Source organism: Notamacropus eugenii, chromosome 6 (genome assembly GCF_028372415.1).
Source record: "Notamacropus eugenii isolate mMacEug1 chromosome 6, mMacEug1.pri_v2, whole genome shotgun sequence".
Classification (NCBI taxonomy): Eukaryota; Metazoa; Chordata; class Mammalia; order Diprotodontia; family Macropodidae; genus Notamacropus; species Notamacropus eugenii.
The window spans coordinates 297,943,771-297,956,936 of record NC_092877.1 but is presented as its reverse complement, the minus strand read 5'-3'; the positions used below and the strand labels follow the sequence as shown (position 1 = coordinate 297,956,936).

Sequence of the window (13,166 nt, the reverse complement as noted above, 5' to 3'; positions counted from 1 at the left end):
TAGCCTAGTATTTGATAAACCCAAAGATCCCAGCTTTGGGAGTGAAAACACACTACTCAACAAAAACTGTTGGGAAGACTAGATAATAGTCTGGCAGAAAATAGTTATAGATCAACATGTCACAATACATGCCAAGATAAGCTTTAAATGAATACATGATTAAGACAGAAAGGATGGTATCATAACTTACAGAAACAAGAAAGAAATTAGACTTGTCAGATCTATGGATAGGGAAAAGAGTTCATGACCAAATAAGCTTTAGAGAGGATTACAGAAGGTAAAATTGACAATTTTTATTATAATATATTTTAAGTTTTTGTAAAAATAAAACTAATACAATTTAAATTAGAAGAGAAGCAGATAATGGGGGGGAGGGGAGAATTTTTGTGACAGATTTCCCTGATAAAGAACTCATTTCTAAGAAATATAGAGAACTAGATCAAATTTATAATACTACAGGGTATTCTTCAAAAGATAAATGGTTAAAGGATATGAACAGGCAGTTTTTAGAGGGAGAAATTCAAGCTTATCAACAGTGTATTTTTTTTAAAAAATACTTTAAATCACTAATAATGACAGAGAAATGCAAATTAAAACAATTCCGATGTCCCACCTCACATCCTTCAGATTGATAAAATTGACATAAAAAGAAAATATCTTAAAAAATTGAAAGCCTAAGAGCTGTTCCTACGTCAAATGGGGTATGGGAGAAGTCAAAGCTTAAAAACATCTGTTAGACTACATGGGCTACAAGATATACATTTCAGTGCTTCAAGGGATCTCCTTCCAGTGATTTAGCTCAAAACCTACTCTTCTCATATCCTTCTATTGATCCTCCAAAGAGAGTCCACCTAACATGCTGGAGATCTCCCTCTTGGTCTTTTAACATAATATAGCTATTAGTCCATCAGGAGGACTTTCCATCTGTTATCCTTCACTACATACTGCTATGTGATTCCACAACTGGCCCACCTAATTTTCTGACCCTATACCCTCTTGAGTTTTGTCTTATATGCCACTTCTGGCACACAAGTAATTTCTAGTGATATGCCTATTTATGTCTAACATGTATTATTCCATCACCCTTTGAGTGACTTACATAATACACAGAAAAAGACACAGTGTGTGTCCAGTTGCACAGTTTTCATTTACTACTAGTCTTGGACCCTGCTCTTATCTTATGATTTCCTTTCTCATTGTGTTTTTCATCAATCAATTCTACTACCTGCCTGGTTGTTCCCTCCCATCATTGCATTTCTGTTATCCCTTACTTTCTCATTCTTGAGATATATCTCTTTGTCTCCTTATCCCTCATCCCTTCAGCATGGTCTCTATGACATCGGCTTCCTATAATTCACCTCCACTGTCAACCTGGGGAAAATCTCTAATGGGCTATCTATTCCAGGGTTGTGTATGTCCCTGGCCCTCTTCTACTTAACATTTTTATCAATGACTTGCATAAATATATAGATAGTATATTTATCAAATTTGCAGACAGCACAAAGCTGAACAAGGATATCGGATGTTAATCTTGTATTATCATTACTTGAGGATATATCATATGTCCCTAAAAGAACACAAGCTCTAGGAGGACAAGATCTGCTTCATTTAATGTTGTTATTCTTCTAGTCACTGTGTTTTATATACAGTAGTTAATTAGCTGCTGTTGAATTTATTTTTTATTGACTATATTGGATGACAAAAATCAGTGTGTAAAAGGATATGTACAAGTTGGATCTGCTTGATGGGGTTGACCACAGTAAATGACTTCTGTAGTCCTTTACCAGTTAAATAGCCTATCAGTTTATTACCACATATCTAACTTACCAATTGCCTCAGGGCTTGAGAACCAAAGCTACACCACTAGTCTTGTTCTGAGTTTTTAATTTCCAAAATGGTCCCAATTATAAGTTCTTAGGGGAAGAAAAAGAACAAGAAGAAGGAGAAGGAAGAGAAGTAGAAGAAGGAAAAGAAAGAGGAGGAGAAGGAAAATAAAAAAGAAGAGGAAGAAGGAGGAGACAGAAAGAAGAAGAGGAAGAAGGAGGAGGAAGAAGAGAAGAAGAAAAAAAAAGGCTGAAAAAGCAGCTCAGCTGCTACCTCACTAAATTTCAGATGACTGGGCTATTTTAAGGGTGGGGAGACTGGCAGAGCCCTGAAAATGATCCAAATGACCATGGTGGTCAAACGCCACTAATCCTTTGATAAGAATACTGCCTTTGCCTGAGACAGTTTTAGTCTTCACCCCAATTCTAAAACTGAATACTCTAATGTAACCTTATATAATGTGCAAATTCCTGAGAATAGTGCTGAACATGTGCACAGCACTTGCTGGATTGTCTTGGATTCCTGAAGTGCTTCCCTATGTCCCTGGTACCCCCATCCCCTTTTATGCATAGGAGAAGAGGGAAATAGTTAACATTTTAGTACACAAGTGTTGCACTAGTGGATAATCTGAATCAGAGCAGACAATGAAGCACATATGACAGAGCCATAACTAGGAGTTCTGGAACCTAATTCAGTTGGGGGTGGGGGACAGAACTGAGGAGAGACCATAGACCCTGGGACACAAGATTTCTCCTGGGGTACAGACCCTAGGACACCACCCCATGGGGAAGTGAAAGAAAGATCCTAGGATGGCTTCCTTGCCACTGTCAGGCCTGAGATAAGCTCACCTGGCTTCAAGACCTCACCTCAGCTAGGATCTCAATATCTATGATCTAGATCATTTGTCATGATGGAAGGATGCACTGTCCTAAACCTGGCAGCATGGCACTGATACAGTAACAGTGGGAACAGGGGAGGCTCATCACCCACAGTCTGACCTGTACCCCAGGGTCATACAGCCCCCAGCCCCTGATTCACTAATTCTTGAAGGGACAGAGAAGGCAACAAATCCAGGATATGGCAGCAGGGGAAGACTGGAGCTAAGAGAGGGACACCATTGCAATGGAATCCAGGAGATACTGGACAAGAGAGCAGGGTCATGTCACATGGGATAGTAATAACAGCTCAGAGATGGCATTTTAGAACCTTGGGGAAGAACTCCTTTCCATTCCTGTTGTAGTTCTAATGGATGATAATGGCCTACTGAGTAAGGTTTGGAATAGTAAAGTTGAGAACACAAGAATAACATTTTCATTAATACTAATCTATAATTCACAAAAAAAGGCAGCTAGGTAGTGCAGTTGATAGAGTGCTGGGCTTGGAGTAAGGAAGACCTGAGTTCAAATCCAGCCTCAGAAGCTTCCTGTGTGACCTTGCCACCTAACCTCTGTTTGTCACTGGAGGAGGAAATGGCAAATCACTCCAGTATCTTTGTCAAGAAAACCTCATGGACTAAGGTCCATCAGGAAGTTAGACATGAAGAGTCACAGAAGAGAAGACTCTTCTGGTCATAAAGAGTTGGATGCAACTAAAAAAAGAAACTAAATATTTCACAAAAAAATTGCTTGGGTTGCGTATATCAATTTTTGACACATTAATTAGTTTTACTGATTATTTTTCTCTCTTTAAAAATTCTGTTATAATGTATGACTCTATGGGGGTGGAAAGGGGAAAGAATAGGGGGCAATTAAGTGATATTAAAAACAAAATATATCAGTAAAATGTATTTTTAATTTTAATTAAAAAATCGATGTTAATACGACAAACAAAAAAGAAATAGCTGTTATTAAGATATGGTTAGAAGGAGGATGGATGAGCTTTCTGAAAAGATGGTGTAGTAGAAAAAGTATTACATATGAAACCAGAAGACCTGGATTCAAATCTTGACTTTCCCACTCACTAGCTGTGTGACCTTGGATAAATAAGTCTCTCTGCTTAGTCTTGAATAAATAGTCTAGACAGCTAAATGGCGCAGGAGACAGATTGCTGGATGTGGAATCAGGAAGACCTGAGTTCAAATCTAGCCTCAGACACTTACTGGCAGTGTGAACCTGGCCAGGTAAGTCCCTTAGCTTCTGTTTACCTCAGCTTCTTCAATTGTAAAATGGACATAATAAGGACACCTACCTCAGGAAACTGCTGTGAGGATCAAATGAGATAATATTTGTAAAGCTCTTAGCACATAGTAGGTGTTACATAAATACTTACTTCCCCTTTCCCTGAGTGTCCCTTCCCTCAAAATCTTCCTATATGGCATAGTTGCAAGTTGTTTGTTTGTTTTAACCACCCTAGTTATTCTGCTCTGATGATCTGGCTCATTAACACCCTTCTTAAATGCCCCAAACCAAACACAATCTGTCAGATGTGGGTCTGGTTAGTACAGAATATAGCATTCCAATCACCTTTCTCATTCTAAACCCTACACTTCTAGTAATGTAACTTAGGTTCCCATTTCTTTGACAACACTGTTAACACTTTTTAACTCATAAAGGACTTTGAGTTAACCGAAGTCTCCAAGGTTATGTATTATGGTTGTTTTAAATGGATGAATTGCTATATAATCATGTGCCCCTCATCCTCTATTTGAGAAGTTGATTTTTTGACACAGGGTTGCCTCTTTTGAGTTCAGCTCATTGTTCCAGCCTGTCAGAACCCTATTGGAGCCTGATTCTGGAATCTACTGGGCTAGTTTTAACAGCTTCCTGTCGTGTGCCTGTGTGATAACCATGCCATCTCTGCCTTTGTAAAGGGGTGGTGATAATTTCAGGCACATTGCAGAAAGTAAAGAAGCTATCATCAACAATACAACTGTTGCTTACTTTACGATACCAAGTCTTCATTGTCCACATTACTGCCATACTCCGTGCCTAAGACCTCAAGTAGTTTATAGTCCAGCCCAAATCAGAGGATTACAGACACAAAAGGAAACTAGATCCTTATAGCAATACCTTGGCCCTAAGTCTCATCTGGCTCTTGTTGTCCCCACAATCAGATCTCCTGTCATAGCATAAAGTTCAGTGTAGGGGATGACCGTCCAAAGGTTTGAGTTATGTGTTTTTATATACCGCTCACAATCTCAAAATAGGAGACAGGCCAGTTCCTTGGTTTGGGCTGCAGACATCAGCTACTGTTCTCCAACTGAGCTGTTAGGCCAATTGCCTTGTCTTTTTTGTATGTAAATTTTTTTTTCAAGTGACATTTTGAATTTGAGCTGTCTTCATGATATCCATTTTGAACTATTTAATAGATGTTAGGCAATTAGGTAGAGCAGTGGACTGGAGTTAGGAAGACACATGTTTGTGAGTTCAAATCTAGTCCTAGACACCCACTAGCTGTGTGACCCTGGGCAAGTCACTTCACCCTGTTTGCCTCAGTTTCCTCATCTATAAAATGATGTGGAGAAGAAATGGCAAATCATTCCCGTATCTTTGCCAAGAAAACCCCAAATGGGGTCTTGAAAAGTTGGACACAACTGAACAACAACAAGGTAACATGGAACTAAAATTCAGGGGAGAGAATAGGGTTAAACTATAGCTCTCATAATTCACTTTACATCTTCCCTTTCATAGCTACCACGTATTTATCTGTATATATTATGTGCATACTTATTCGTATGCATGTCATCACCCTCATTAAAATGTAAGCCCCTTGAAGGCAGGGACTATTGTCTTTATATCCATAACACAGATATTACACAGTCATAAGATTTCTGCAAAATCTGTACATAGCCACCCTTGTTGGCCCACTTCAGAATTTTTCTAATCTATCCTTCTGGGTCCATATATGATGTGAAGGCTACAACAGTGACTGAAGTAGTTGCAGCTACTCTTGTAGGAGTTTGAGTTGGCAGTGAATAGACCAGATTATTGGTTTAAATCATATGTCGATAGGAAGCAGGAACCCAATAGCCTAACCCTTCTTTTTATATCTCCTCCATTCACAAATCTGACTTGCCTGGACAGACAGAAAGTGATAACCTTGCTGTTCTCCTTATGTTTTCATAACTGGATAAAAAATTTCTTTCAAGAACTATATAATAGGACTCTGAGGACACTGTTGTGTGGGATGGCTCAGGTCCCTACATAAATCAGTTACTCAGAGGCCTCTCAAAGTGATGACAGAAAAGTGATTTATTTGATTCTCCAGAAGCGGGGCTCACCTGTAGGAGTAGGAAAGCCGAAGACAAAGAAAAGGGCAGTGATTTATATAGACCCTAATGCAAGTCCCTCCTCCCCTCACTGACCATTATTCTCATTAGCTGAGAATATGGTCTTACATTCTAGACATGAAATCTAACCAATCCCTTTTGAAATGAAGACATCGAGGAATTATGTAAGTTTTGTCCAATCATTGAGACCCTAATACACTACACAGTTTTATATCTTTATATGAAACTATTCTATTCTAAAAATATTGTAACCTTGAGCCTTTAGGCCTTACCTCACCCCTGGGAGAAAAATTACAATCTGAGGAGTCTTCACTAAGTCTATCCCACTCACTGTCTATGTTTAAAGAAATAGACTTTTGCTATTTCATTTGATCGACATTGAAGGGCTAGTAGTAAACAAATTTGTGTACTAATATTTCATTGAATTTGTGGTGCAACGAAAAGTAGATTGGATCTGCAGTCGGAAAACCTGAGTTCACAGGCCTATCCTCCAATTACTATCTGTATTACACTAGGTAAGCTATTTAACCTCAGTATGACTCATCTGTAAAATGAGGATAATAAGACCTTCCTTGACTGCTTCACAGGGTTGTTATGGGGATCAAATAAGAAAAAGCACGTAAAGCATTGCCTAAACATAAGCCATGATTACTGCTCTGTGCTAAATATGGAACTTCTTCAGCATTAAAAAAACATTGATACAAACATTATTCATCTAGCAACATGACAATAATAATCATTTATCAAATGCTTATTATATATTCAGGGCTACTTTCTCTCCTTAAGGAGCTGCTCTATGTCTATGGGCAGAAAGTAACAATAGTTGACATTTGTAAATGTATGTGAAACATTTTACATATATTGTCTCATTTGATCTTCACAATAACCTTGTGAGGAAAATACAAATGCCATCATCATAATTCTACAAGTGAGAAAACCCAGGGGGAAAAAAGGTTGTGACTTTCTCAAAATCACCAGCAAAATTCCCACCTTCTATAGGAAGCCTTTCCCAAATCCCCTTCCTCTGCCTTTTCTCTGTTAATTATTTCAAATTTATCCTGTATGTAGCTTTTACGCACATATTTGTTTGCATGGTGTCTTCCCCATTAGACTGTGAGCTCCTTGAGATCAAGAATTTTAGCTGATTTCGAGGAAGTCATTTGACCTTTTTCCCCTCAGTTTTCTCTAATAATGATGCTAATATTTGTATCTTCCTTATAGGGTTATGGTGAGGATCTAATGAGACAACTGCCTTTTACCCTCCTCTGCGTTGCCTACCCACATAGTAGGTGTCTAATGTTTATTCATTGACTGGAATCATAGGATTAGCAAGTGGCAGAGCTGGGATTCGAATACAAGTCTGTTAACCGCAAATTCGGGGCTCTTTCAATCAATCATTTATTTATTGATAATCAATCAACACGCCACAATACAGACATCCCAATCAAAACAGCTTGAGGGAATAGCCCAAGTATTCATTCTATTGGAAGAGCCTTGGTAAGTGACAGAGTCCCTCCCAGCACAGGAAAGCAAACTCCTTTCGAGCGGGGATTGTTTCCTTCTCTGAATTTGTGTCCTCAGAGAGCACCTGGCACGTAGGAGGCACTTTAAAAACATGGTGATGGATAGACAGCACGGAGTCGTACCTGCTGGTTGGATTGAATTCACGCCCTCGCGGTACTGAACGTGTTCTGGGGGGATGTTTGGGGGCTCACTGTCATCGGAACGTGTTGTCATCATAGCAGGCTCGTAATAAATACTTGAGAGTTGATCGATAGTAAGTGCCTCCCGCTCATAAGGCATGAGCACGTGCTGGCTGGAGGGTCTGCGTGCTCAGGCTAGGGCACTCATTGGCATCAGGTGTGTGTGGCGTCACACCAGGTGGGCGAGGTGTGGGCGTGCAGGGACCACGGGGCAGGTAACTGTTGTCTCTACAGGTTTTATGACAGTGATACCCCCACCAGATGCTTGTCCTTTAAACCAGAACCGGACAAATACCGGCAAGAACAAGACTTTCTCCGGCTCGCCCCTTAGTCCAGACACCTGTTACCATGGGAAGCGGAGAAGGCGTTGGGATGCTAATGACGACATCCTTACGTCACTGCTCCAACAGCTCCCCTTCAGTGGCTGCCTTTCCCTTCGCTCTCCCGGCGCCAGCCAACCAGTGCAAGAAGAGAAGGATGGGCGGGACCAAGCCGAACGCCTATTTGCGAAGTTTGACCCAAGCCCGACTCCGTTAACAGGCTCTTGTCCCTCCCCCCTTCTTTTACATTTCGGCCCTCCCCATTGACTGGTTCGCGCTCTGTCCAGCCCCGCCCCTTCCCCTCGAGGCCCCGCCACCCGGCGTTCGTGAATCAGCTGATCTCTCCGTAGTGGCTGCGGCGACGACGGCGGCCAGAGGTGAGGTACGGAGCTGCTGCCGCGGTGGGCAGAGCCTGGCGGGGCCCGAGAGGGATCCGGGGGTGGTGGGCTGAGAGCGTTCCAGCGACCGCGGGGCCGTGCCCGGTGCTCTGACGAGTGGCGGCGGCCGAGAGGGCCGGAGAGGGCCGAAGGCTCCCGGGGAGCTCTGGTCGCGGGGAGGGGCCTCGGGGGCTCGGCCTCGTACGGCGCCCCGACCCCCCGGCTTTCCCGCCGCCAGGCCCTGCCCTCCCTCAGCTTCGCCTGCATCGCCGCCCGGAGCTGCCCCCGCCTTCCGGGGGAGCTCCTCTTGCCCTCTCCCTCGGAGGCTCCCGGCCTTGTCCGCGGCTCCTCGCTGCCCGGCTGCCTGTCGTCGCCGGGGCTTCACCTGCGGGATCCCTCTCTCCCCTCCCCCCGAGCCGCGCGTCGTCCTCTGTGGGAAGCAGCCTTGGGCTTCGGGGGTAGGTAGCGGGTGTAGACGTGCGTGGACTGGCGGGGATCGGTCCGACTGGACCGCGGGCTCGCAGCGCCGGCGTTCAGGGGCTACTGCCGAGTGATAATCTTGGTGAACTTTGTGCAAAATAGTGGGTGCGGGGGAGAAGAAATCCCTGGGGAAAATGGTTCTGCTGTCCCGAGTGTTCTCATCTGGTACGAGGAAAAGTTCCCCGGCTTGTTAAATGAAGGTTCGCGTCCATAGAGACGTCGTGGTAATGAGGCTGCCTTAGAGAAATGGAACTTCAGTCAGAGGTGTAGTTAAGCCTTCTATCCGTGATGGCTTTTGGCGTGACCAAAGAGAACTGAGAAGCCTAAACACCGAAGTGTTTTACTGGAGGATTGGGATGGGCCAGGGACTGACCCTACAGCCCCCAAGCACGAATCCCCGTCTGATGTCCGCAGCCTCCGTTTGTAACTCTTCAGCCCTAAGGTTGAGGAGTCCCAAAAGTTGGCAGGAAGGATTTCTCCTGGCTCAAGGGAAGGTGCCTAGTGCTCCTCCTAGTCACTTAAGGTCTATTTCTTGTTGTGCATATATCCGTGTGCGTATATCTTGTCTTTTAAATTAGAAACTCTCAGGAGGCAAGGACCTTCTCCTTATACTTGTGTCTCCTGCAACACTTTTCTTTAATTTTTTAAAAAAATTTTAATTATTTGTTTTCAGTTTTCTACAATCACTTCCATGTGTATTAGATTTTCTTCCTCTCTTTCTCCCCTCCCTCCTTTTAGAGCATGCTTAATAAATATTTGTTGAATGAAACTTTCTGGAGCTAAAAAAGAAACACTTAAAGTGTTTAGCCTTAAAGAAACACTGTCAGCCTTAAAACACCACATAAATGAGAAGTTTGTTTTTGGGGGGTTTTTTTGTCACAAACTGCTCTGGTTTCAATTTGTGAGGCAGGCTTTGCACATTGATGAACTCTGTAGTCTTCACTTTTAGCGTTTGTTTTTGTTTATTGATATTATTTTATTCCGGGACAGGGAAAACATTAGTTTGGAATCAGTAAGATACTGGTTTAGATTCCTCCTCTGACAGTTAGCGTCATGACCCTGAGGAAGTCACTTAACTGTTAGGTGTCTCAGATAATTGTGGGTAGAGGGAGTGGAGTCCCCACCACTGATAAAATTACAGCTCCTTTGCATATCTTCTTATAACTTGGGGTAGAATTAACAGTTTTTTCAGAAATTTTATTGTTACGTTTTATAAAGTTTCGAGGACTTAAGCTTTATTTCTACCTCTACCTTAACTTCTTTATTCTTTAAATGGGAGGAGGTAACATTTTTGTGAGAAGCTTATTTCCATTTCCAATTCATCTTCCAATTCAAGATTGGATGACTGATTTATTTTTCTCACTAATCAGGACCTAGTTGTATATAAAATTTGTTCTTTTTAGGGTGTGATTATTTACTTTCTTTTACTTTCTTTATTTTCATTGATTTTATTTTTAAAAATAATTTTATAATATATATAATATAGGATTGTATATAATTATAATTTAATTATATATTATAATATAATTTATATAATATAACAAAATAAATTTGTAAAAAATAAATTTATTATTTATTTTTTATTATTTTCAAAGATTTTTTGAGAAGCTTTAGTAAGTTTTATGGGAAAAATATTAATGCTATCCATATTAGAGCCAGCTAAATATTGCAGTGGATAGAGAGATGGATCTAGAGTCAGGAAGATCTGAATTCTAATCATACCTTAGACACTAGCTATGTGATATGGACAAGTTATTTAACCTCTAGATGCTTCAATTTCTTCATCTGTAAAACAGGAATAATTTTTTTAAAGACCTTTCTTAATCTTAAAGTGCAAGTTAATACTATTTAAATTTGTTCAGTTGGTATACCAAACCTAAGGACATGCACAGAACTTGGAGTTTCATAGTAAAATGAGAAACTATGGGTCTCACAACCACAGAAAAGTTGAGATTTTTCAACTAGTAGATTTTTTTTCCACTAAAGTGCCATCTGATTGATTCCTTTTCATGGAGTGAAGGTGATCCTGAGTTCTCAAAGACTGCAAGTATAGTACAAACTCTAACAGATCCTAATCAATCTGGAAAGGCTTTTAGTGCTATCTTAGTGATGTACTGTATGTTATCCAAAGACCAGCCTAACTAATTTCAGAGAGGCTCATCACTTTAGGAAAATCACTTTGATTGTTGAGTATTGGATGAATTGGATTGGGGATAGAAATTTGAGACAGGGAGACCAATTGGACAGCTACTGCAGTAGTCTAGGCAAGAGGTAATAAGGTTTTTAACTAGAGTGGTTACTGTTTGAGTGGAAAGATGAGATTGTATGGGAGAGATGTGGAAAAAGAAAAAATAGGATTTGGCAACTGATTTTACAGGTGGGATGAATGAGAGTAAAGAATCAAGAATGACACCAAAGTTGTAAACCTGGATATGATCATCAGTAATAGGGAAGTTTGGAAGAGGGGAAGGTTTGGAGAAAATATAAAGGATTCTATTTTGAGCTTATTGAGTTTGAGAAACCTTGAGGACATTCAGTTGAAAACATCCAGCAGGAAGCTGATGAGGCAGAACTGGAGCTCAGGTGAGACTCTTAAGGCAGGATCTATGGAAGCTGATGAGATTACCAAGTGACAAAGTATATGAAAGAGGGGCCTTAACAGCTTTAGGGGACCTCAATTCATAGAGGTGATATGAAGATCCAGCAAAAGAGACAGGGAAGGTGACATTAGAAAGAAAAACCAAGAGAGAGTTATGAAAACTCAGAATCTATCAAGGACAAGGAGGCAGTTAACAAATAATCCAGAGGTTTAAAAAATTGAGAAGAGGTCGTTGGATTTGGCAAATAACAGATTATTGGTAACTTTGAAGAAAGCAATTTTGGTTGACTGATGAGGTTGGAACCCAAATTGAAGAGGATTGAGAAAAGAGAGGAAAAGAGGAAGTGGTAGTATTCATTGTAGGCCACTTCCAAGGAGTTTAGCTATAAAGAGGATTATAGCTTGCCCAGATGATAGGATCAAATGAAGCTGGGAGAGACGTAGGCATGTTTGTAGTTCTTGAAGAACGAGCCAGTAAATAGGGAAGGATTTTAGATTAGAGAGAGTGTGAGAATGATGGTGAGAACAATCTGCTAGAGATGACAGGAAGATTGATCAAAGGTCATTGTAGAGGGATTGACCTTGACAAACAAGAACCACCTTATCAAACTGGAATGAGGAAGAGGTAGTAGGAGATGATATTGGAAGATACGAGATGAGAAGGAGGGTAAAAGAGGGAGCTCTTGGTTGAATGGTCTCTTTCTCTCTTTTTTTTTTTTTGGTGAAATGTAAGGGAAGGTCCTCCATAGAGGGGCTAGGGAGAGTGGAAACCTATAAAAATGGAAAGTAGACTTAGAGCAGTGTTGAGATTTATGACAGATTTTGTTTCATAGATATTAAAGGAGAAGCAAAGAACCACTTTAAGTATATAGATGGATTCCTGGGTAAAGCATTCTGCATAAATGATCTCATTTAATTCTCACAACAAACCTGGAGGGTAAATACTGACAATATGATTGACCTTATCATGCAGAGAAGGAAATTGTGTCAGGTTAAGTGACTTGCCCCTGGTCACACAGCTGCTGTTGTTCATCATTCATTTTCGAAGAGGACCAATGATAGAATGAGGAGGTGTCTTGACTTGGGTGTGAATTGGATTTAAGTGAAGAAGAGTTGCACAGTTGTCAGCCTCAGTATCTCTTCCAGAGTCACAGAAGTTCAGTGGCAAGACTAACTCCCGCTCATCTGTCAGTGTTTCACTTTATTATCACATATTGTATATTAACGTTTTCTTTCCCTAAAACTTAATCCATTAATAATATTTCATTCTATATAGTATCCTTTTTATAGAGATAGATGGTAGAAGTAGAAATGAAATTTAGTTTTCTAACTTTAGTTCCAGAATACTGCTATCTAATTCAGTTTCCATTCTTGTTAAGAGTAGAACTCTGATTAAAGGATATCAGTTTTAGTCAGTAAGCAACACGTATTTACTATATGCCAAGCATTGCACTAAGCATGAGGGATACAAAGAAAGGAGGAAAATAGTCCCTACTTTCAAGGCACTTACAGTTTACACTGTAGTGGAAGACAGCAAGCGAATAAGTAGGCTTGTATATATTCTCTTCCCACATGACTTTATCAGACTTTTTTTTTTTTTTGCCAGGGGATAGTGGATTTGGGGGAAGGGGAAGG

At 40.7% G+C, this 13,166-nt stretch overlaps 2 protein-coding genes across 8 annotated transcripts in view; one reads left to right on the top strand and one right to left on the bottom strand.

The window, feature by feature from the left end:
* CDK15 (cyclin dependent kinase 15) overlaps window positions 1–7,900 on the bottom strand; it is a 124,783-nt gene extending 116,883 nt beyond the window's left edge. For all 4 annotated transcript variants that reach the window (XM_072617300.1, XM_072617298.1, XM_072617297.1 and 1 more), the window contains exon 1: window positions 7,699–7,900. The gene's annotated coding sequence lies outside the window, so the exon portion shown is untranslated. The remainder of the gene's footprint in view (window positions 1–7,698) is intronic.
* The window catches only part of ALS2 (alsin Rho guanine nucleotide exchange factor ALS2), a 96,490-nt gene that overhangs the window by 8,337 nt on the left and 74,987 nt on the right, over window positions 1–13,166 (top strand). Inside the window, exon 1 of one of the 4 annotated variants that reach the window (XM_072617292.1) lies at window positions 8,364–8,452. The exons of 1 other annotated variant lie outside the window; for it this stretch is intronic. The gene's annotated coding sequence lies outside the window, so the exon portion shown is untranslated. Of the gene's footprint in view, window positions 1–8,363; window positions 8,458–8,777; window positions 8,911–13,166 lie in introns of those variants that run through there. 2 more of the 4 variants (XM_072617293.1, XM_072617294.1) reach the window with 2 other exon arrangements.